This window comes from Nerophis lumbriciformis, linkage group LG25 (assembly GCF_033978685.3).
Source record: "Nerophis lumbriciformis linkage group LG25, RoL_Nlum_v2.1, whole genome shotgun sequence".
In the NCBI taxonomy this organism is placed as follows: Eukaryota; Metazoa; Chordata; class Actinopteri; order Syngnathiformes; family Syngnathidae; genus Nerophis; species Nerophis lumbriciformis.
The window spans coordinates 28,389,303-28,414,302 of NC_084572.2; the positions used below are offsets into that span (position 1 = coordinate 28,389,303).

The 25,000-nt window shown below is 37.6% G+C and overlaps 1 protein-coding gene across 13 annotated transcripts in view; it reads left to right on the top strand.

Moving 5' to 3' along the window:
- LOC133621762 (sorbin and SH3 domain-containing protein 2-like) overlaps positions 1 to 25,000 on the top strand; it is a 173,278-nt gene that overhangs the window by 13,867 nt on the left and 134,411 nt on the right. For 7 of the 13 annotated variants that reach the window (XM_061984097.1, XM_061984104.1, XM_061984105.1 and 4 more), the window contains exon 1: positions 14,592 to 17,926. The gene's annotated coding sequence lies outside the window, so the exon portion shown is untranslated. Of the gene's footprint in view, positions 1 to 3,294; positions 3,380 to 5,306; positions 5,383 to 14,591; positions 17,927 to 25,000 lie in introns of those variants that run through there. The other 6 variants (XM_061984100.1, XM_061984102.1, XM_061984099.1 and 3 more) reach the window with 1 other exon arrangement.

Below are 25,000 nucleotides of genomic sequence, written 5' to 3' on the forward strand. Positions count from 1 at the left end.
TGGCGGGTGGGTGGTTGCTGTCATGGTGCACGTATTGGAGTGTTGTGTTGGGTTTCGTGAATGGTTGGTAGCTGTTATTTCTCAGGTTGAAAGTGACGTCAAGGAAGTTGACGGTTTGCTTGTTGGCTTCAATCGTGATCCGTAGGCCGTTCTCTTTGAAAATTTGGCATATGCGCTTCTTGGTATTCTCGCTGCTCCTTGGCGAGGCGCGACACACTGCCAGTCCGTCATCACGGTAAATACCAAGGTTCAGATTGAGGCTAGCGAGCTGGGAGAGGAGGAAACTCCCAACGAGTTCACACGTTTCTGCTCCGTCAAAACTTCCCATAGTGACGTCAAATGTTGCATTGTTCTTTTTTTGCCATGGTGTACTGTTGTGGATGAGAATGGAGTTTTTTGCGTGGATGATGATGTTTCTTTCGTTGCCTGTGATTGAGTCGTAGTCTGAGGCGAAGTCTAGTGCTTGAGTCAGTAGGTCTTGCGTGATGGAAGGGTAAAATTCCTCGATATCAAAGGAGATAAAGTTGTGCTGTTGTTTGTCTTGGATGTTGTTGAACCATTTGATTACTGCTGCTGTATTTCTCCATTGGTTGAGTGGTGTTTTGTCCTTGATTTTTGTGTTGACTCTGTCCAGGATTATTTTGCTGATTTTTCCTATTTCAGATTTAGTTGGGTTTATTAGTCGGCATGTTGGGTTATTTGCGAAGTTGGGTTTGTGGTCCTTCAATGTGATGAAGGCTTCCTTGTTGGCTGTGGCGTCCACCCTGTCCTCAATGTCCAGTTCAGCCGCGATCCTTTTATTTTCCAGGTGGATGTTCTGTAAGGTGTTGGGTTGCGCTTTTTTGTATGATTTGGTGATGCTTCTGTCCAGTAAGGTGTGGTGTTCTGGTATGTCCATTCTGTAGAAGTTTGTGGTTTTATCGGCAGCTATGATGAGGTTGTTTACTTTCTTGATGCGCTCCTCGTCATTTTTCAGCTTGATGAGGAGTGGGTTGCGGATTGGCTTGAATTTGACTGATTGTATCATTTTGAGCATGTCGTTCTCAAAATCCTTTAGTTCCTCAACTGTGGGTGGGTTCTTGGTAGATTTGAATCCGTAAGTTTCCTTTTGCATTCCTTTTGTTTCAGGGTGGAGGAAAAAATGTGCTTTCCACCGCATCCTTCTTAGGAAGTGTTCCGTCTTTTCTATGAGCCTTAGCTTGTAGTCATTCTGCGCGGGTATGGGAATGTTCTTCGTGGAGTAGTCGATGTTGAATTTTTCCATTTCTGATCGTCGTACAGTGCTCAACAAATGTCAATTTGGAGCGGAGTGTATGTCTTAAAAAGGTTATCCAAAAAATAGTGCTCGATACCGTAGTAGAGCGCAATATATGTATGTGTGGGAAAAAATCACAAGACTATTTCATCTCTACAGGCCTGTTTCATGAGGGGGGGTACCCTCAATCGTCAGGAGATTTTAATGGGAGCATTCGCATACCATGGTTTATATAGGGCACAGAGTGGGTGGGTACAGGCTGGCCTAGGGGCGTGGTGATTGGCTCATGTGTTACCTAGGAGGTGTTTCCGTCTATGGCGGCATGCTGTTACAATTTCGCTGCGCTTGTTGAGGGATGACAGGTCTGGACGGTAAATAATAAACAGTTTCTCTTTCAAGCATAGGTTGCATCTTTTATTACCACTATTGTAAGGTGTGCTGGATGCAAGAATTTGCCATGTTATTGAATATTCAACATTATTGTCTTTGAGGTCCCAAATGTGTTTGCTGAGTTCTGTGGTATTTCGCAGGTTTTTGTTCCTGAAAGAAGCCTTGTGATTGTTCCATCTGGTTTTGAATTCTCCCTCGGTTAATCCTACATATGTGTCGGATGTGTTAATGTCCTTGCGTATTACCTTAGATTGGTAGACAACTGATGTTTGTAAGCACCCCCCGTTGAGAGGGCAATCAGGTTTCTTTCGACAATTATATATATATATATATATATATATATATATATATATATATATATATATACATATATGTGTGTGTATTTATATATATATATATATATATATATATATATATATATATATATATATATATATACATATATGTGTGTGTATTTATATATATATATATATATATATATATATATATATATATATATATATATATATATATATATATATATAGTTGAACTACTACCTTGTTTAGTTGCGTGGCAACCTTCTTAAAGTTTTGTAATCAATCAGAAATATCTAGCAGCTAAAATGCGCCAAATATATATGTGTGTGTGTACAAAGTGTTTTGCATTTTTCCCATCTTGTAATGGATTTAAATGAGTGTATTTTTTATTTTTTATTTTTTTAATGACAAGAGGACGTTTTTTTTTTTTAACAATATCCACAAAGTTCAGTGAGCAGGTGTTGTGTTATGTCTATGTTTGTCGAATTCTTGCGCTGGTTGCATTTTATTTTGTTGAAATATAGCCAACAATGCAATTTCTTGTGGTCCTCTTTATTTAGAAAAGTATCGAAAAGTACCAAAGAGTATCGAAATACAATTTGGTACCGGTAACAGTACTAAAATATTAGTATCGGGACAACACTATGGTGTATAGAATAAGAGATCAGCATAAGTGTTCACACTTTTTGCCCTTCAGACCGTTTTGGTCTCATTTGATGACTCCAATAAGAAGCACATATTTTTGAAAGACTGTAATTCTGACGTGGTGCATGACAACCTGAAAAATGTAATCTTCACAAAGGCCATTTAAAAAAAAATATATATATATATATATATATATATATATATATATATATATATATATATATATATATATATATATATATATATATATATATATTTTTTTTTTTTTTTTTTTTTAAAAAGGCTTTGCTACACATCATAGAAAAAAATGTTTTTGTTTTCTTTAGCATATAAACAAACCGAGCATGATGATAATTGTTTCTATATTGATAAGCATGACTTATACACTAGAATTAAAACTACAAACACACAACATGGCATAGCATTTACTACTGTAAAAGCACTTTCAAAATTATTATAAAATATTTAAAAAACTTTTATACTATTGTTATACAACAATAACCTACATGTTGCACCAAAAGGTCAAGCAGGCTGCAGAACTGGTTGACTTGTGTCACTACAGCAAACACTTTACACATACAGTTGTTATTAATGCTGCTGGTATCATAGATAATATGGCATTCACACTTAAAAAAAAACTATGCATCCGTGACTAGTCATCTTTATGTTCTCCCTTTTAATAACTATTCTTTGTTTTCTTTCCACAGATGTGTGTCATGATGTCATCGCGGCGCCAGTATTGACCATGAAAATGTTGGATGAATAAAGCACAGCAAGAGGGAAAAGGTCAAGGTGTGTATGTAAAGTTTCTTTTACTAAATGGAGTGTGAAAACAATAATACAAGGAAGCAAACTGACATGTTTATTATCAGAAGCAACTCTCTTTTATGTGTAAAGCAGAGAAATGATTGCAGAATTTAATGTTTGCTGGTATACATGTTTTTTTTTTGGGAGAGTGGCTGTGCCAGCAACCTGTGGGTTCCTGGTTCAATCCCCACCTTCTATCAACCTCGTCACGTCCGTTGTGTCCTGATGGGTCGTAGTTAGGGCCTTGCATGGCAGCTCCCGCCATCAGTGTGTGAATGGGTGAATGTGGAAATAGTGTCAAAGCGCTTTGAGTACCTTGAAGGTAGAAAAGCGCTCTACAAGTATAACCCATTTACCATGCACTTAATATTGGGCTCTGCGTATTTTGCCTAGCAACAAGTGACCTGACGGGAAGGTAAATATCTGTGTCTGTACCAAAATATATATTTTACTGAAATAACCATTCAACTGTGTGCATATTAACAAAATAAATGCCGGAATATTATGAATAAAATGCAAAATAATATACAGTACATCAGCTTTTTAATTGGCCCAGGGCCCATTCCATTAAAACTTTTTTTTTTTTTTTTTTTTTTTTTTTACAAAAAAAACACAAAAAAGGTTGTAATATAACGAGAAAATACTTCTGCAGGGTTGGGTACCGAATTTAGAATTTTAAAGTACCAACCAAATATGTTTATATATATATATATATATATATATATATATATATATATATATATATATATATATATATATATATATATATATATATATATATATATATATATAAAGGAGTTAGGGATTTTTCATGGGGATTTCCAAATTTGGTAATGAAAAGTATAAACACTTTTTAGGGCGCAACATAAGTCAAGACTGGCACGTTTAACTTAATGGTGAAGACTACTTCCTCTTTACGGCCATCTAACGAATCAGAAATGCAAGAAAACAGGAGTCAGCACATTTTTTTGTTATCGCCTTATCGCTAAATGTTAAATGAAAATGTTTAGATTTTTAACATTTATTACCACTTGAACACGCACGAAAGTACCTAAAATTGGTACCCATCCCTACTTATCTGTATAACAAAGGTGACAAATATTACTCGATTTTGTAAATGGGCCAAGAGTAAAAAATTATAATAATAATAGATTTTATTTGTAAAAAGCACTTTAAATAATAAATAAATGATGAATGGGTTGTACTTGTATAGCGCTTTTCTACCTTCAAGGTACTCAAAGCGCTTTGACACTACTTCCACATTTACCCATTCAAACACACATTCACACACTGATGGAGGGAGCTGCCATGCAAGGCGCTAACCAGCACCCATCAGGAGCAAGGGTGAAGTGTCTTGCTCAGGACACAACGGACATGACGAGGTTGGTACTAGGTGGGGATTGAACCAGGGACCCTCGGGTCGCGCACGGCCATTCTCCCACTGCGCCACTTTACATTGAGTAAGCAACCTAAAAAAAAATTTAAATAAAAAGATAATAAAAAATAAATAAAGATATAAACTAGAACAGCCAAATAGCTAGAACTAGTATGCATATATCTAAAAAAAAAAAAAAGGCTTTTTTAAAAAGAAGGGTTTTTAAGCCTTTTTTTAAAGGCATCCACAGTCTGTGGTGCCTTCAGGTGGTCAGGGAGAGGGTAGCTTTGTCCTCGGATGTTGGAGGAGGTTAGCCTGTCCGGAGCAAAGGTGTCGTGTGGAGGATTTGGGGGTGAGTAGTTCTTTGAGTTAGAGGGGGGCATTTCCATGGAGGCACTGGTGGGTTAGTAGGGAGACTTTGTATTCAATCCCGAGTGGAACAGGAAGCCAGTGACGGGATTTGAGAATTGGTGTGATATGGTCATATTCCCACACTCTCATCAGGATCCTAACAGCACTATTCTGTATGTATTGCAGCTTCTGGATGTTCTTGCTGGGGATCCCGACAAGAAGTGCGTTGCAGTAGTCTAGCCTGGAGGAGACAACTCAAAAGGTTGAGTTTGCGCATATTTAACAACTATATTGATTTAATCTCAAATGTATTTAAGACGGTTATATATCACTCCTAAATATTGACGAATTATTTGTGTTGTACAAACGCTGCTGCCTATAATAACGCCTCAAAGACAAAGTCAGTGTTCATCAGTCACGCTGCTGCTCTTCGACATTCAAGGGGATCATGATATGATTATGATATGATGTCATTGCCAGACCATGACTTCATGCACTCCAACTCTGCGTACGCGTTCAGCGCCATCACACTGCCCTCTTCACACTTCAGTATCTGCCCCTCTAAATGTGGATCCCTTTGGAGTGGAAAGATAAAACGCTACTTTCTCACAGCGTGCCAGCCCGCTTTTACCTTTGTGGCATCCGTGCTCATGTGATAGAACTCTCAGCCCAGCCAAGAGTGTGATGATGTTGCTGTGAATTTAAAAGGAAGGGGGGAAAAAACAAAAAACATACCCTCTTAAAATTAGGTTTTTCTAGTCGAGAAGAGCCTGGTACACAGAAGTATGCTTGTTTTTTTGGGAGAAAAAAAAAAAAAAAAAAAAAAAAAGGCTTTGCTGCACGTCTTAAAATGACACAGAGCTCTGTCCACTATACGTCAGTCAGTTACACACTTAAAAGTAAGGATGTGTACTAGAGATGTCTGATAATATCGGACTGCCGATATTATCGGCCGATAAATGCTTTAAAATGTAATATCGGAAATGATCGGTATCGGCTTGAAAATGGTCGGTATCTGTTTCAAAAAGTTAAATGTATGACTTTTTAAAACGCCACTGTGTACACGGACGTAGGTACAGAGCACCATTAAACCTTAAAGGCACTGCCTTTACGTGCCGGCCCAGTCACATAATATCTACGGCTTTTCACACACACAAGTGAATGCAAGTCATGCTTGGTCAACAGCCATACAGGTCACACTGAGGGTGGCCGTATAAACAACTTTAACACTGTTACAAATATGCGGCACACCGTGAACTCACACCAAACAAGAATGACAAACACATTTCGGGAGAACATCCGCACCGTAACACAACAGAACAAATACCCAGAAACCCTTGCAGCACTAACTCTTCAGGGACGCTACAATACACACACCCCCGCTACCCCCTACCCAATACCCCGCCCCCACCCCCAACCCCGCCCACCTCAACCTCCTCATGCTCTCTCAGGGAGAGCATGTCCCAAATTCCAAGCTGCTGTTTTGAGGCGTGTTGAAAAAAATAATGCACTTTGTGACTTCAATAATAAATATGGCAGTGCCATGTTGGCATTTTTTTTCCATAACTTGAGTTGATTTATTTTGGAAAACCTTGTTACATTGTTTAATGCATCCAGCGGGGCAGCACAACAAAATTAGGCATAATAATGTGTTAATTCCACGACTGTATATATCGGTATCGATTGATATCGGAATCGGTGATTAAGAGTTGGACAATATCGGAATATCGGCAAAAAAGCCATTATCGGACATCTCTAGTTAGAATAGTACATTCTAGCATTTTTAGCTCATTTTGCCCATATTTTTTTGTTATTTGACGCTATCCCGCCCGCCTGCTAACTGTCAGCATTTAAGTTCGGCTTTGGCTCTTCAATATTCACGTGAAATTTCTACCGAAATTGCTTTTTCTAGTACTTTGGAAGACATAATCTATATATTGCATATTCCAACCTACTCAGTGGCCTAGTGGTTAGAGTGTCCGCCCTGAGATCGGTAGGTTGTGAGTTCAAACCCCGGCCGAGTCATACCAAAGACTATAAAAATGGGACCCATTACCTCCCTGCTTGGCACTCAGCATCAAGGGTTGGAATTGGGGGTTAAATCACCAAAAATGATTCCCGGGCGCGGCCACTGCTGCTGCTCACTGCTCCTCTTACCTGTGATCAAAGGTGATGGGTCAAATGCAGAGAATAATTTCACCACACCTACTGTGTGTGTGACAATCATTGGTACTTTAACTTTTTAATTTTGTACTAGGGGCGGTATAGCTCAGTTGGTAGAGTGGCCGTGCCAGCAACTTGAGGGTTCCAGGTTCGATCCCTGCTTCTGCCACCCTAGTCACTGCCGTTGTGTCCTTGGGCAAGACACTTTACCCACCTGCTCCCAGTGCCACCCACACTGGTTTAAATGTAACTTAGATATTGGGTTTCACAATGGAACGCGCTTTGAGTCACTAGAGAAAAGCGCTATATAAATATAATTCACTTCAAATCACACTATTGGTTTTGTAAAGTGAAAACTACATCCTTTGATCTGTCAGTATGTGGCCCTCAGCAGGAAAAGTTTGGACACCCCTGTTCTAAACTGTCTGTGGTTCTGGATCTTATCATATAGCGTGTGTGCACCTGTAGCACCCTTCCCTTCCTTCATAATGTCTTGACGTGGTTTGTGAACGTAGTACATCTGACGCCTGGTGGATGACACGCTCCTAAAATAAGACTCGCCAACAGTGAGATTGCTCCAAGAGCTCCTGGTCAGAACGTACTGGAGAGCTGGCGATAAAAGAGCAAACAAGTGTTGAGGCTGCAGAAAGGTCAAAGATCAATAACGCTCTAAATTTGAACTCCTTTAATGTCCTTAGTGTCCGCACTGATAAAATAAGTCAAGTTTTACGCGGTGCGGTTATTTTATTGCTATGATCTCTAATTAATGGTGGAAAGTCAGTCAATTTGATAATATTGACATCAAACTGACTTCAGTCGAAAAATGATTTCATATTGCTGCAGATTCCTAAAAAGTTGTATATGGAGACTTGTCCTCTGCACTTTTTGATAAAAAAATCTGATTTAAAAAAAAAAAAAAAAATTTTTTTAACTTATATAATTTTTTGACGATATCCGATATTCCGATATTGTCCAACTCTTAATTACCGATTCCGATATCAACCGATACCGATATATACAGTCGTGGAATTAACACATTATTATGCCTAATTTTGTTGTGATGCATTAAACAATGTAACAAAGTTTTCCAAAATAAATCAACTCAACTTATGGAAAAAATAGCCAACATGGCACTGCCATATTTATTATTGAAGTCACAAAGTGCATTATTTTTTTTTAACATGCCTCAAAACAGCAGCTTGGAATTTGGGACATGCTCTCCCTGAGAGAGCATGAGGAGGTTGAGGTGGGCGGGGTTTTGGGTAGAAGGGGGTGTATATTTGGGTAGCGGGGGGTGTATATTGTAGCGTCCCGGAAGAGTTAGTGCTGCAAGGGGTTCTGGGTATTTGTTCTGTTGTGTTACAGTGCTGATGTTCTCCCGAAATGTGTTTGTCATTCTTGTTTGGTGTGGGTTCACAGTGTGGCGCATATTTGTAACAGTGTTAAAGTTGTTTATACGGCCACCCTCAGTGTGACCTGTATGGCTGTTGACCAAGAATGCCTTGCATTCGCTTGTGTGTGTGAAAAGGCGTAGATATTATGTGATTGGGCTGGCATGCAAAGGCAGTGCCTTTAAGGTTTATTGGCACTCCGTACTTCTCTCTACGTCCGTGTACACAGCGGCGTCGGCGTTTAAAAAGTCATACATTTTACTTTTTGAACCCGATACCGATAATTTTGAAACCGATACGATCATCGAACATTTTAAAGCATTTATCGGCCGATAATATCGGCAGTCCGAAATTATCGGACATCCCTAGCTGCAAGTATATATGTAATGTAGTAACAGGCACATTCATAAAAAAACATGCGATATTTACGTATTTTGCTTGTTTTAAGCGTTAAAAGGCGTATTCATTTCACAGACGCATCACAGCATTCGCTATTTCCTTCAACAACAACACTATTACTCGTGACAGACTTCATGAAAAACTTCAGAGACTATTTTGGGACAAACGATCCAGAAACATATATTTTTGAGCCTGAGTATAAGGAGGATGATCTACAGGTTTTTAGAAGTTGAATGATAAACCAATGCAGATTTAGTGAAACACTAAGCATCATATAGCAGTATTGCTAAGTGAGAAACTTACAAAATACGAACATAGTAAAACAATCACTTGTCTGATCTCATTGAAGTTGTTTATACTGCCACCCTCAGTGTGACCTGTATGGCTGTTGAGCAAGTATGCCTTGCATTCACTTGTGTGTGTGAAAAGCCGTAGATATTATGTGACTGGTCCGGCACGCAAAGGCAGTGCCTTTAAGGTTTATTGGCGCTCTGTACTTCTCCCTACGTCCGTGTACCACTCCATACAGCGGCGTTTTAAAAAGTCATACATTTTTATTTTTTTGTAACCGATACAGATAATTATCAATATTACATTTTAAAGCATTTATCGGCCGATAATATCGGCAGTCCGATATGATCGGACATCTCTAAATGTAATGCTAGTGAATGGAGACAAGTCAAACACTAGTGCCAGGCGGAAAACGGAATCTCAGGCTGAAGCTTGTCCCTTTAGATCGCCCACAAGCTCGTTGATTGGCTTTCTGGGGCAGCATTCTCGCCAACGTGACAGTGATTGACAGCATGCGGCAGTCAACCAATGAGCGGCCGTATGCGAGAAAATGATTATTTATGTATTTCCTGTAATTTTTGTTATTTCATACAAAAAAATTGATTATTGAACATTCACGCTACTCCAAACTTGCATCTAATCCCTTTAACCCTTACTTCAGAAATCCAAATGTCGTTCCTGAGCAGAGCACTCCTCTTATATAGAAGATCTTTGATTAGTTTTTTTGCAGCATATTTCTTTAAGCAGAAATGCGCTGCTATGTGGAGGATCTTTGACCACATAAGTCTTTGAAAATCGCTTGTGTGCTATAGATGATCTTTGGCATTTTATCAGTGGGTGGTTAAAAGCAGCAGAGCGCTCCTGTTTTTTAGGTATTTTAACAGCTTTTTTTTAATAGGATGTTTGATTAGCATTTTTGAAGCAGATTCCTATAGACAGCAGAGAGTTCTTGTTCTACAGTATAGACAATCTTTGAACATCTTTTTGCTGCAGATTTTAAAAGCAGAGGAGCACTCCTTTCATATAGAAGATCTTTGATTAGTGCTTTTGCAGCAGATTCCATAAGGTCAGTAAAAGTGAAGCTGTTATGTGGAGGATCTTTGACCACATAAGTCTTTGAAAACAGCTTGTGTGCTATAGATGATCTTTGGCATTTTATCAGTGGGTGGTTAAAAGCAGCAGAGTGCTCTTGTTTTTTGGATCTTTCAACAGTTTTTTTTGCAGTAGGTTCTGTAAAAAGCAGAGCACTCTTGTCAAATGTAGAATATTTGATTAGCATTTTTGAAGCAGATTCCTATACGCAACAGAGCGATCTTGTTCTACAGTATAGACAATCTTTGAGCAACCTTTTTGCAGCAGATTTAAAAAGCAGAGGAGCACTCCTTTCATATAGAAGATCTTTGATTAGTGCTTTTGCAGCAGATTCCATAAGGTCAGTAAAAGTGAAGCTGTTATGTGGAGGATCTTTGACCACATAAGTCTTTGAAAACAGCTTGTGTGCCATAGATGATCTTTGGCATTTTATCAGTGGGTGGTTAGAAGCGGCAGAGCGCTCCTGTTTTTTAGATTTTTTTGCAGTAGGTTGTGAAAAACTGCAGAGCACTCTTGTCAAATGTAGGATCTTTGATTAGCATTTTTGAAGCAGATTCCTACAGGCAGCAGAGTGTTCTTGTTCTACAGTATAGACAATCTTTGAACAGCTTTTTGCAGCAGATTTTAAAAGCAGAGGAACACTCCTTTCATATAGAAGATCTTTGATTAGTGCTTTTGCAGCAGATTCCATAAGGTCAGAAAAGTGCCGCTGCTATGTGGAGGATCTTTGACCACATAAGTCTTTGAAAACAGCATGTGTTCTATAGATGATCTTTGGCATTTTATCAGTGGGTGGTTAAAAGCAGCAGAGCGCTCTTGTTTTTTGGATCTTTCAACAGCTTTTTTTTTTTTTGCATTAGGTTCTGAAAAAAGCAGAGCACTCTTGTCAAATGTAGGATCTTTGATTAGCATTTTTTATGCAGATTCCTATAGACAGCAGAGCGATCTTCTACAGAATAGACAATACTTTTTGCAGCAGATTTTAAAAGCAGAGGAGAACTCCTTTCATATGGAAGATCTTTGATTAGTGCTTTTGCAGCAGATTCCATAAGGTCAGAAAAGTGCCACTGTTTTGTGGAGGATCTTTGACCAGATAAGTCTTTGAAAACAGCAAATCGCTCCTGTACTATAGATGATCTTTGGCAAGCATTTTTATTAGTAGGTGGTTAAAAGCAGCAAAGCGCTCTTGTTTTATAGATCTTTGAACAGCTTTTTTGCATGCAGTCGGTACTAAAAAAATAACAGCAGAGCACTCCTGTCATATGGAGGATCTTTGATTTACGTTTTTGCAGCAGATTCCTAAAAGCAGTAGAGCGCTTCTATTTTATAGAGGATCTTTGAACATCTTTTTGTGCAGTAAGAAAAAAAAATAGAAGATTACTTCTGTCACATACAGGATCTTTGATTCATGTTTTTGCAGCAGAGTGCTGCTTTTCTATAGAGGATCTTTACTAGCATTATTGGTGGGTTCTTTTAAAACAGGAGATCATTACCGTTTTATTGAGGATCTTTAAACAGCTTTTTTTGTAGTGGGTTATAAACACAGTAAATTAGTCCTTTTGATATAGAGGATCTTTGTCCAGATAGGTCTCAGCAAATTGCTTGTAACCCTTTGATGATCTTTGACATGAGTAATTGCAGTATAGGTTCTGATTAATAGAATATCTTTTAACTGTTTTTTTTTTAAGTTAGTGCCTAAAAACTTTAACTTAACTTTGTTTACTTTTAACTTTAACTTTTTTTTAACTTTTAACTTTAACTTTAACTTTTTTTTTACTTTTAACTTTAACTTTAACTTTTTTTTAACTTTTAACTTTAACTTTAACTTTTTAAAACTGAATAAAACAGTGGTTTTGTTACATATAAGATCTTTGACTGTCAAAAGGTGTTGGGTGGGCTTTTCCATACACATGAATCCTTGATGGAGCTCAATCAGGCGTGTCCAAAGCGCGGCCCGCAGTTCATTTTAAAAAAGTCCCGCACCACATTTTAAAAATACTATTACAAAAAAAAAGGAAACGTAACGAGGAAAAAGTTGCAGTGTTGACTTTTTTTTCTTTAAAGCTGTCATTGCTCAAAGAAACAATAATGAATCTACATCAATGGTGTTATGAATTATTGACTTATTCAAGGATTTAGTTACTTCAAATCAAAAATTCCACTTTGAAACATTTTTGGGGGGGAAATGTCGCATTTTTGTGTTTATGTCCTATAAAAAACAACAAAAAATGTTGACAAAAACAGCATAAAAACATGAACAAATTATATAAAATTATACGGAGAGAGCTGAAGTTGATATAGGGAAGTGATGAAAGTAAAAAAAATATGTTTGACTTATTTTTGACAATTTTATGAGTGTGGCTGTTTTGGATCCCAAATCCTTTCAGTGGGACTTTTTTTTTTTTTTTAACTGTCATAACTCAAAAATTTATAATTAATTAAAATCAATGTTGTTATGAAATATTGACCTGTTTAAGGCTCCAATTACTTCACATCAAATATCCATCCATCCAACTATTTTCTACCGCTTGTTATTTCACTTTTAAAAATTTTTTTGAGGGGAAATATTGCATATTTTTGTTATAAAAAAAAGGATTGTGACAAAAAGGGCATAAAACATTACAAAAAAATAACAGGTAGACCAGAAGTTGATATAGAGATTTAAGCATTTAATGAAAAAATGAATAATGATAATATATGACTTTTTTTTTTTTTATGACTGAGACCCTTCTTTCAGGTCCCCAGGACTGAATGAATGAATGAAATGAGTTTATTTCGGTCATATAATCAACTATTTTGTGTGATCAATTTAACAGCACAGATTATACATATTAACAATCATATACATACGCAAAAAGAATGACCGAAAAAGGAATAGGCTGAAGCCAAGGCTTATATTTGCCTATCCTAGACATTCACTGAAAATAAGATTACCTGGAACATCAACGTTCAAAAAATCAATGGGATGAAAGTAATCGTTGTTATATTTTATAATTTTCCATTATTTCACCTTTCAAGGCTTTCTTAAACCTTAACAAAGAACTACATGTCTTCAACTCATCTCTGAGCTTGTTCCACCATTTAACTCCTGAAACTGAAATACATTTGTATTTTATATTCGTTCTTACTTTACATATTTCAAAAATCAATATGCAAAGTTAAAAAGAGCCATAAATGTAAAAAAAAATAATTAAAAAAATCAATAAAATAATAATCTACATATTGTATTTGTATTGGTTTTGTAAATTAAAAACACTGAAATGGCCCCCGCATATTTTCATTTTTCAGTGTGGAAAAAGTTTGAACACCCCTGATCCAAACGATCACTTTTTAAATTTCCATTACATGTAAAATAAGAATAATTGTGCAGGAAATTAGTTTTCTAAGAATGTGGCCCTGCATTAAAGTACAATATGGACGCTAAATACAACGGTGAAATAATTTAGTTTCTAGTAGGGTTGTACAGTATACCGGTATTAGTATAGTACCGCGATACTAATGAATCATTTTCGGTACGATACCGTCTCTGAAACGTACCGGTCCCGCGAAGTCACGTCGTGTCATTGCTGGTTTACGAGCAGAGGAGCATGTTTGGTCGCACACACACGGAGTACTTACAAGCAGACACAGTGTGTAGACAGAAAAGGGAGAACGGACGCATTTTGGCTTAAAAACTAGCAATAAAGGTGAAGTTATAACACTCAAACGCCCTCAGGTAAATGATGCTTACTACTAAAAGACAAGTTGTCTAGTATGTTCACTAGCGGCTAACGTCCATCCCCTGTCTGCAGTGTTTTAGCTACTTCTAAATCACTAATCCTGGTCTCCATGGCGACGAATAAAGTAGGTTTCTTACAAGTATCATCCCTGCAGGACGAGGAATAGCTAAACATGCTTCCCTACACACCGTAGCTCATCGGCGTCAAAATGTAAACAAACGCCATTGGTGGATCTACACCTGACATCCACTGTAATGATACCAAGTACATTCACGTATCTAGTCGATACTACTATGATTACATCGTTATCTTTTGGTATCACATCTTCTTTCAGTTTAAAAAAAATGTATATTATGTTTATAAACTCAGGAAATATGTCCCTGGACACATGAGGACTTTGAATATGACTAATATAACGACTTGGTATCGGATTGATACCCAAATTTGTGGTATCATCCAAAACTAATGTAAAGTATCTAACAACAGAAGAATAAGTGATTATTACATTTTAACAGAAGTGTAGATAGAACATGTTAAAAGAGAAAGTAAGCAGATATTAACAGTAAATGTACAAGTAGATTAATAATTAATTTTCTACCACTTGTCCTTAATAATGTTGACAAAATAATAGAATGGAAAATGACACAATGTGTTACTGCATATGTCAGCAGACTAAATTAGGAGCCTTTGTTTGTTTACGTTAGACTGACCATATGTCCGGACATGTCCTCTTTTGCGGGGCTGTCCAGGGTGTCCGGGCGGGGTTTCTTAAATGCCTCAAATGTCCGGCATTTTGAATTAGGGTTGCGTGTATTTTCGATGTACGTCCAGGGTTAAGAAGGGGTTAAAAAACAAAACAAATTGTGAAGGTGTGCGCACGCAGCAGCATTCGTGAGGGAGGGGCAGAGACAGAGAGAGCGAGGGAGTGGATTGATTGATTGATTGATTGAAACTTTTATTAGTAGATTGCATAGTACAGTACATCCATTCATCCATTTTCTACCGCTTGCCCCTTTTGGGGTCGATGGTAACACCCATCACGGTGGCAGAGGGGTTAGTGCATCTGCCTCACAATACGAAGGTCCTGAGTAGTCTTGGGTTCAATCCCGGGCTCGGGATCTTTCTGTGTGGAGTTTGCATGTTCTCCCCGTGACTGCGTGGGTTCCCTCCGGGTACTCCGGCTTCCTCCCACCTCCAAAGACATGCACCTGGGGATAAGTTGATTGGCAACACTAAATTGGCCCTAGTGTGTGAATGTTGTCTGTCTATCTGTGTTGGCCCTGCGATGAGGTGGCGACTTGTCCAGGGTGTACCCCGCCTTCCGCCTGATTGTAGCTGAGATAGGCTCCAGCGCCCCCCGCGACCCCAAAGGGAATAAGCGGTAGAAAATGGATGGATGGATGGTAACACCCGAATAAGTTTTTCAACTTGTTTAAGTCGGGGTCCACGTTAATCAATTCATGGTACAAATATATACATAAAAAAACAAAACATAAAAAAAACTAAAACATTTTGGAATGAGGGATGGATCTGAAGTTGATGTAGACTCAGAGATTTAAACGTTAAATATAAAATGTATTTATGCCCTGGCACACCATTATCATCATTGCATGACCCAAGCAAAACACTTTTTACACTTTTATACTGAAATAAATACACCTACAACACATGAAAAAACTACCAGCAGCGGTAAAGTTTAGATCCATGAAGGAAAGAAGAAAGTGAATGAATGTTTATAACTGAATAAATGTACATATGCATACCATTTTTTTTTCTTTTTTTAATTATTTTAAATGAATTAAGTAACATTCATGACAACCTTTTTCCAAAACACGATAAAGAATGTGAACAGGATAATGCACACGTTTATCATTTGTTTTCAAAACGCTTGCAAAATAGTGGGACCCCAAAAATGTACTGTGGGACCCCATTTTTATGACTTGATGGGGTCTCTGGGACCCCATTTTGAAAATTTCTAGCGCCAACACTGCTGTCAACAGAGGAGAAAAAATGCTTTATTTAATTAAATATATTATTTATAAAGCAAGTTCGAGTATCATTGGCAAATGTTCACCTAGTCCCGGCCTTGGCGTGCTGCCCGCCTTGGCACGCATATATGTGTCCTCTTCTTGGGATTTCAGAATATGGTCAGCCTAGTTTACGTACTACTAAAAGACAAGTTGTCTCGTATGTTCACTATTTTATTTAAGGACTTAACTGCAATAATAAACACGTGTTTAATGTACCCTAAGATTTTTTGTTAAAATAAAGCCAATAATGCAATTTTTTTGTGGTCCCTTTTATTTAGAAAAGTACCGACATAATTTTAGTACCGGTACCAAAATATTGGTATCGTTACAACTAGGGATGTCCGATAATGGCTTTTTGCCGATATCCGATATTGACCAAACCCTTAATTACCGATACCAATATCAACCGATACCGATATCAACTGATACCGATATATACAGTCGTGGAATTAACACATTATTATGCCTAATTTGGACAACCAGGTATGGTGAAGATAAGGTCCTTTTTAAAAAAAAAAAAAAAAAAAAAAAAAATAAGATAAATAAATTAAAAACATTTTCTTGAATAAAAAAGAAAGTAAAACAATATAAAAACAGTTACCTAGAAACTAGTAATGAATGAAAATGAGTAAAATTAACTGTTAAAGGTTAGTACCATTAGTGGACCAGCAGCACGCACAATTATGTGTGCTTACGGACAGGGGCGCGGAAAAGGGGGGGTAAAGGAGACGGATTCTAGGGGCCCATGATGGAGGGGGGCCCAGAGAGGCCCCTAATGATGATGAAATTATAATACAGAAAAAATAATGACACTGTGTTGGGGGCCCTGTAAAGATTCTTTTCATGGGGCCCAAAATCCCTAGCGGCGCCCCTGCTTACGGACTGTATCCCTTGCAGACTGTATTGATATATATTGATATATAATGTATGAACCAGAATATTAATAACAAAAAGAAACAACCCTTTTGTGTGAATGAGTGTAAATGGGGTAGGGAGGTTTTTTGGGTTGCTGCACTAATTGTCAGTGTATCTTGTGTGTTTTATGTTGATTTAATTAAAAAAAACAAAAAAATAAAATAAAATAACAACGATACCGATAATTTAAAAAAACGATACCGACCATTTCCGATATTACATTTTAAAGCATTTATCAGCCGATATTATCGGACATCTCTAGTTACAACACTAGTTTCTTGTAGCGTTAGCAACACGATGCTAACAGGTGCACAGGCTACCGTAAGTGGCCGGTTGCCATGGTTACCCCTCACACCCATTCACAGTCAAACAACATAACAACAGGGGCCATTTTGCGCACTAAAGCTGCAGCGTGTAGCGGTCAACAGTGACACAAACACGGCTCGGAAGGAAGGAAGGAAGGAAGGAAGGAAGGGAGAGAGGGGGCGGGTCAGCTCCACTAATGCGGGCTGACGTGAGCGTACAACCGGGGGCCGTGGTAGCGACGACGACGCCTCCTCCTCCTCCCCGGGCGCAGGTCCTTGTCGCCGGGTAGAGGAGGGTGAAGGAGCGGGGCGGGGCGGGGGGCATCGGACACTTTAACCGCATTGCTTTCCGAGCTCACCCGGGCGACCCCCACCCCACCCACCTCGCGTGTGAGCGCTGCCCCGCCTCGGTGAAGCAAAGCCGAGCAGGTGGACGCCGTGTCGGTGGCTACTTTCTGGAAGAGGCTGCCATGCTAGCGAGGATGAGGCTGCTATGCTAAGGTAAGACACTTCCACCTCCATGCTCAGACGCTTTTTGTCCACTCTTAGCGGAAAAAAAAAAAAAAAAAAAAAGAACACCCGGGGACGATGAGCACAGGCAGCCCGCTGAGGTCGCCCTCGTTGCCGCCACGGTGCGTCTTCCTTCCCGGCACATTTTATGGAAGATTATTTTTCCACGCTGTATGATTGAAAGACACCGAGTGACGTCACTGCTAGTCAACTAAAGCCTCCTAATGGTCAGAGGAAGAGTTTAATCTCCATGCCGCATAATCGCTTTTGTCATATATGTTTACATGCATTTTATATGGAGAAGTATGCATCATAATGACCTTATTTGTCTTAGTACGAGATAGCAGCTCAATTTAATGTAAAGATAGTCCGATTGGAAGAGAAGAGAATACCTATGCTCTACCACAAAAGCGACAGTCAAGATCCTCTCTATGGCAAGAGTGCTCTCACTGCAGAACGATTAGTCCAAGATCCTTTATGTGACAGAATACTCTGCTGTTTTTAAGAACATACAGCAAAAAGCTGCTCAAATATCTTCTATGACAGGAGTGCTCTGCTATTTTTAAGGACCTACTGCAGAAACGCTTGTCAAAGATCCTTTTCATGACAGGAGCGCTTTGCTATTTTAATGCAAAAATGATAGTCAAAATATTGTCTGTCAAAGATCCTTTTCATGACAGGAGCGCTTTGCTATTTTAATGCAAAAATGATAGTCAAAAGATTGTCTGTATGGCGGGAGTGCTGTGCTGCTTTTTTGCGACTTAATGAAAACAATTCCTAGTCAAAGATCCTCTCTGTGTCAAGAGTGCTCTGCTGTTTTTAAGGATCTACTACACAAATGCTGGTCAGATGTCCTCTTTACAGAGGTGTGGACTCGAGTCACATGACTTGGACTCGAGTCAGACTCGAGTCATGAATTTGATGACTTTAGACTCGACTTGACAAAATGTAAAAAGACTTGCAACTCGACTTAGACTTTAACATCAATGACTTGTGACTTCACTTGGACTTGAGCCTTTTGAATTGACATGACTTGACATGACTTGCTACTTTCCCCAAAACCCAAAGATGAAAAAGTTATTCGGGAGCGCTCCGTATTTTTCATTGTGTACTTGTCTATCAGCGTTGCGTGTGTCAGCTGGTGTGGTCTCAGTACAACAGCCAATCAAATTAGATCTACTTTGTTTTCATCACACAGCATTCATCCAATCAAATTGCAGGACAACCAACGAAGAAGACATGTCCAAACCACACGCCAGTGAACAAAAAATGATACCTAAAATAATTTTGTTTGGGTATAAAAATTACGAGGTGGTCAACACAAAACGGTTTGCAGTATGCAACACATGCGGTTCGAAAATTACTGATGGAGAGGCAACAACTTCCAACTTCGTCCGGCATTTGAAGTTGCACAAAGAACGGTAAGTTTTGAATGTAAGATAATGTTTATTGGCTAAGTAACGTGACTTTTATTTGCTGTGTAGTTAAATCAGTGAGGCTGTAAACTCACTGCTAACGTTATAACGTTATTGCAAACACGGGAATCTGTTGCAGTTCACTACCTTATTCATACTTTTTGTTCAGTGATTTTTTTTAAGCAGGGTTACGTTAGTCAATATATCACACGTAACGTTAGACGGCGGTCAGCAGCACCGCGTATTTTAGCCACCTAAAAAAAGACAAAAATAGTAAAATAAAGGTCAGTTAAAATGTATACTATATTATGAATATGTGTACCGTTTTAGCTAGCTTTCTGACATACTGTTGGTTGTTTACCTCAGCGGTCCCCAACCACCGGGCCATGGCCCGGTACTGGTCCGTGGATCGATTGGTATCGGGCCGCACAATAATTTTTTCTTTTTTTTTTCTTTTTTTAATTAAATCAACATAAAAAACACAAGATACACTTACAAGTAGTGCACCAACCCAAAACAACTCTATCCCCCTTTTGTTCTGGGCATTGAACATGAAGACTCTTCCTTCACTGTTCCGAGTGGCCATGAGAGAGTCTTGGCAGTGCCTGCCTCCAGTGCTCCAGTGGAGCGAGTTTTCAGCCATGGTGGCATCATACTACGCCCCCATCGTGCACAAATGACTGACAGACTCTTGGCTAATTTGGTCTTTTGCAAATGCAATGCAGCATAGGGCCCTGACATATAAAAAGTACAACTTTTTTGTTATGTTCACGTATATGTCATGTTTTTTCAATGTTAACACTTTTGTACAAATAAGTACATTTGCACTTTATTTTTCAATGTGTTTGTTCTGTAAAGGAATGAGTTAATGTTTAAAATGACTGGTTAATAGTGCTATTATAAAGTGCAATGTCAGCACAATTTTCTTTCCTGCAATTTAAAATGCACTTGTTTTAATAAATAAATACAGCGTTTGAAAAGCATACACAATCTGTGTTAATATATTAGTCTGTGGTTAAAAGGACTTGAAAGGACTCGAAACTCAAAATGCAGGACTTAGGACTTGACTTGAGACTTTCCAGTCTTGACTTTGGACTTGACTCGGGGCTTGCCTGTCTTGACTCGGGACTTGACTCGGACTTGAGGGCAAAGACTTGAGACTTACTTGTGACTTGCAAAACAATGACTTGGTCCCACCTCTGCCTCTTTATGACAGGAGCACTCTTCTTCTTTTAATATTCTACTGCAAAAATGCTAGTCAAAGATCCGTTTTGTGACAAGAGCGCTTTGCTATTTTTAGGGATCTTCTGCAAAAATGAAAGTCAAAGATCGCCTTCATGACAAGAGTGCTGTGCTGCTTTTTTTTTTTTACGACTCAATAAAACAAAATCACGGGTCAAAGATCCTCTATAAAACAGGATCACTCTGCTGCTGATCTACTGCTGAAACACCCATCAAAGATCATTTTCATGACAGGAGTGCTGTGCTGTATTTAAAGATCTTCTGCTGAAACATTAGTCAGAAATATTTTGCTCTTTTTAAGGATGTTCTGCAAAAATGATTATCAAAAATCGTCTTTATGACAGGAGTGCTGTTTTTTTTTTTAACCAAAAAAAAAAAACTCTATTCAGAGATCCTCTATACAACGGATCACTTTGCTGCTTTTGTGAATATACTGCAATATTTCTAGTCAAATATCCTCTTTATGACAGGAGTTATCTGCTGTTTTTAAGGATGTACTGCCGAAATGCTAGTACAAGATCCTCTAAATGGCAGGTGTGCTCTGCTGTTTTTAAGGACCTTCTTTGGAAACACAAGTCCAAGATCCTTTATATGACAGGAGCGCTTTGCTATTTTTAGGGATCTTCTGCAAAAATTAAAGTCAAAGATCGTCTTCATGACAAGAGTGCTGTGCTGCTTTTTTTTAACGACTCAATAAAATAAAATCACTAGCCAAAGATCCTCTATATGACAGTGTCACTCTGCTGCCTTTAAGAATATGCTGCAGAAAGTCCAAGATCCTTAATATGACAGACTACTCTGCTGTTTTTAAGGGATCTACTGCCAAAATGCAGGTCCAAGATCCTCTAATTGACAGGAGTGCTCTGTTATTTTTAGAGTCCTGCAGAATTGCTGAAGATCCTTTTCTTGACAGGAGTGCTGTGCTGTTTTTAAAGATCTTCTGGTGGAACATTAGTCAAGGATACTTTATATGACAGGAGCACTTTGCTATTTTTAAGGCTCTACTGCAAAAATGATAATCAAAGATCATCTTTATGACTATGACTGACAGGAGTGCTTTGCTGTTTTTTTTTTTTTTACGATACAATGAAATTCAACTGCAAAAATGCTAGTCAAAGAAACAGGAGTGCTCTGCAGTTTTTAAGCACTTTCTGCAGAAATTCAGTCCAAGATCCTTTATATGACGAGCATTGTTGTATTTTTAAGGATCTACTACAAAAATGCTGGTCAAATATCCTCTTTATGACAGTTGTGCTGTGCTATTTTAAATGATCTATTGCAGAAACACTTGTCAAAGATCATTTTTTATGAGAGGTGTGCTGCGCTGTTTTTAAATATCTTTATATGCCAGGAGCGTTTTGCTGCTTTTAGGGAACTTCTGCAAAAATGCTAGTCAAATAATGTCTTTATAACAGGAGTGTTGGGCTGTTTTTGATGACCTACTGCAAAATGCTGCTGAAAGATCCCCTACATGCTAGGAGTGCGCTGCTGTTTTTAGGGATTTCTGTGGACACATTGGTACAATATCCTTTATATGACAGGAGCACTTAGATATTTTTAAGGATGCACTGCAAAAATGCTACTCAAAGATCCTCTATATGACAGGAGTGCTGTGCTGCTTTTTAACGACCCAATACAAAAAATAAAATAAAATATACAGTCAAAGATCCTCTATATGGGAGGAGCACTGCTGCTTTTACAATTTTACTGCAACAATGCCAGTTAAAGGTCCTGTACATATGACAGCAGTCCTCTGCTATTTTTTAGGAATCTACTGGAAAATGCTGCTCAAAGATCTTCTAAATGGCTTGAGCACTCTGTTGTTTTTAGAGATTTACTTTAAAAACAATACTTAAACATAGTTTTTGAACTCTTGTTTGTTGCATTCACCCTCTGTTAGGTTTAGAGATTTACTTTAAAAACAATACTTAAAAATAGTTTTTGAACTCTGTTTGTTGCATTCACCCTCTGTTAGGTTCAGGTAAAAATTCACACTTATTTTTGTGTGAAATGCTACATTTAATTACATATTAGTTAAACTGATTTTTAATGTTATTTAATATATCATGTTAACTATATATTTATGACAACCTTATTGATTTATTTATTCACTGTTTTTGTTACAGATTGAGTACAAACAAATGTGTTTTTGAAAGTTGATAATGACATCACACTGACTTAAATATTATAATTTTTTTGCTGTAGGTTACTAAAAACAGCTGAGCACTCCTGTCTCGTCTTTGATCTTTGGACTATTGTGTTTGCTGTATGCCATCCTGTTTTTATAGAGGATCTTTGAACAGCTTTTTTTGCAGCAGATTGCTAAAAGCAGAAGACCGCTCCTGTTATAGTATGAGGGAGCATGACCCGACACTTTTTAACATCCAAAAATAATTTAACGTTATTAAATGAAGACAAGTCAAACATTAGTGCTAGGTGGAAATCAGTCCCTCTAGACCTCCTACAAGCTCATTGATTGGCTTTCTGGGGCTGCTTTCTTGCCAACGCGACAATGATTGACAACATGTGGCAGCTGAATTATCAGATGCTAGTTAAGAATAATGTATTTCATTCTGGTCATTTTTTTTTATTCCATACAAAAAATAATTGTTGAACAATTGGTTTCCCATTCATATTACTCCAAATGTGAACAATGACATGGAAAGGAGTATGACTAAAAAAGCTCTGCCTTCTACTTCTTTTCAGGCATGTAATGAGAAACTGGAAATATGAGATGTTTTATGCATGTTCAAAATAAGCTAACACCATAAGCATGACCATAACCATATTTAGAACCCAGCATGGTCCATCATAACCAGTGTGGTGTGACCAAAGGCTTACTGGTATAACTTTGGTAAAACAGTGAAATGCAGCAGCAGACGAGAGGATTATATATCACATGTTGAATGGCGATCCAGGAGAAATGAAACTTTATCTTTTTGGGAGCGTCAGGCCAGTCCCACATTGTGTCAGCTTCTATGGATGATACCTGCAATGTAGTTTGCATATTGGGGAAGAGATTATAGAGTGCAAGGTGACCGCAAGAGATAAGGTATATATGTTTATTTATGTGTATATATACAAAGGTCCTGGGCTCGGGGACTTTTTGTGTGGAGTTTGCATGTTCTCCCTATGACTGCGTGGGTTCCCTCCGGGTACTCCGGCTACCTCCCACCTCCAAAGACATCCACCTGGGGATAGGTTGATTGGCAACACTAAATTGTCCCTGGTGTGTGAATGTGAGTGTGAATGTTGTCTGTCTATCTGTGTTGGCCCTGTGATGAAGTGGAATGCAGCTGAGATAGGCTCCAGCACCCCCCGCGACCCCGAAAGGGACAAGCGGTAGTGGATGGATGGACGGGGTGTATGTATGTATGTGTATATGTATATATATATATATATATATATATGTATAAAAGTGTATGTAGGAATATGTATATATGAATGTATGTGTATTTATATATAGGTATGTATGTATGTATGTATGTATGTATGTATGTATGTATGCATGTATGTATATATATATATATATATATATGTTTATATACTGTATATACATAAATATATATATTTGTATGTATATATATATACATACATACACACACACATACATATACATACAAATATATATATTATAGATATATATTATAGATATATATAGACAAATTATATATATATATGTACATAATTTGTCTATCTATATATATAATATATATATTTGTATGTATGTGTGTGTGTATGTATGTATATATATATATATATGTATATACAGTATATAAACATATAAACATATACTGTATATATAAACATACATATATACATACAGATATATATATATATATAATTTGTCTATATATATATAATATATATATTTGTATGTATATGATGTGTGTGTGTATGTGTGTATGTATATATATATATATATACAGTATGTATGTATATGTATGTATATGTATATATATGTATATGTGTATATATATGTATATATGTATATATATATATATATATATATATATATATATATATATATATATATATATATGTATATGTGTATATGTATATATGTATATGTGTATATGTATGTATGTATGTGTCAAAGTGTGTAAAAGTGTGTATGGTGCCCAAATATGAGCAATGGTAAGCGGCTTTCATGCACAAGGGAAAAGTGGAATGTAGTGGGGGGGTTTTTTTGTTGTTGTTTTTTTTGTTGTTTTTTGCAAGTGCAGAATGTAACGCAGAGTTGCAGAATGCTTATACGCGCCAACTTTTTTTCATAGTGTAATCCTCTTTCTCACACAAATGTATAATTTGTCAGAAACATTCTCTCTAGTGAGGCTGGGAATCTGTTCCAGGGTCAAATAAATGTTAGTATGAGCTGCCAAGAGAACATTAAATTATTTATTATTAT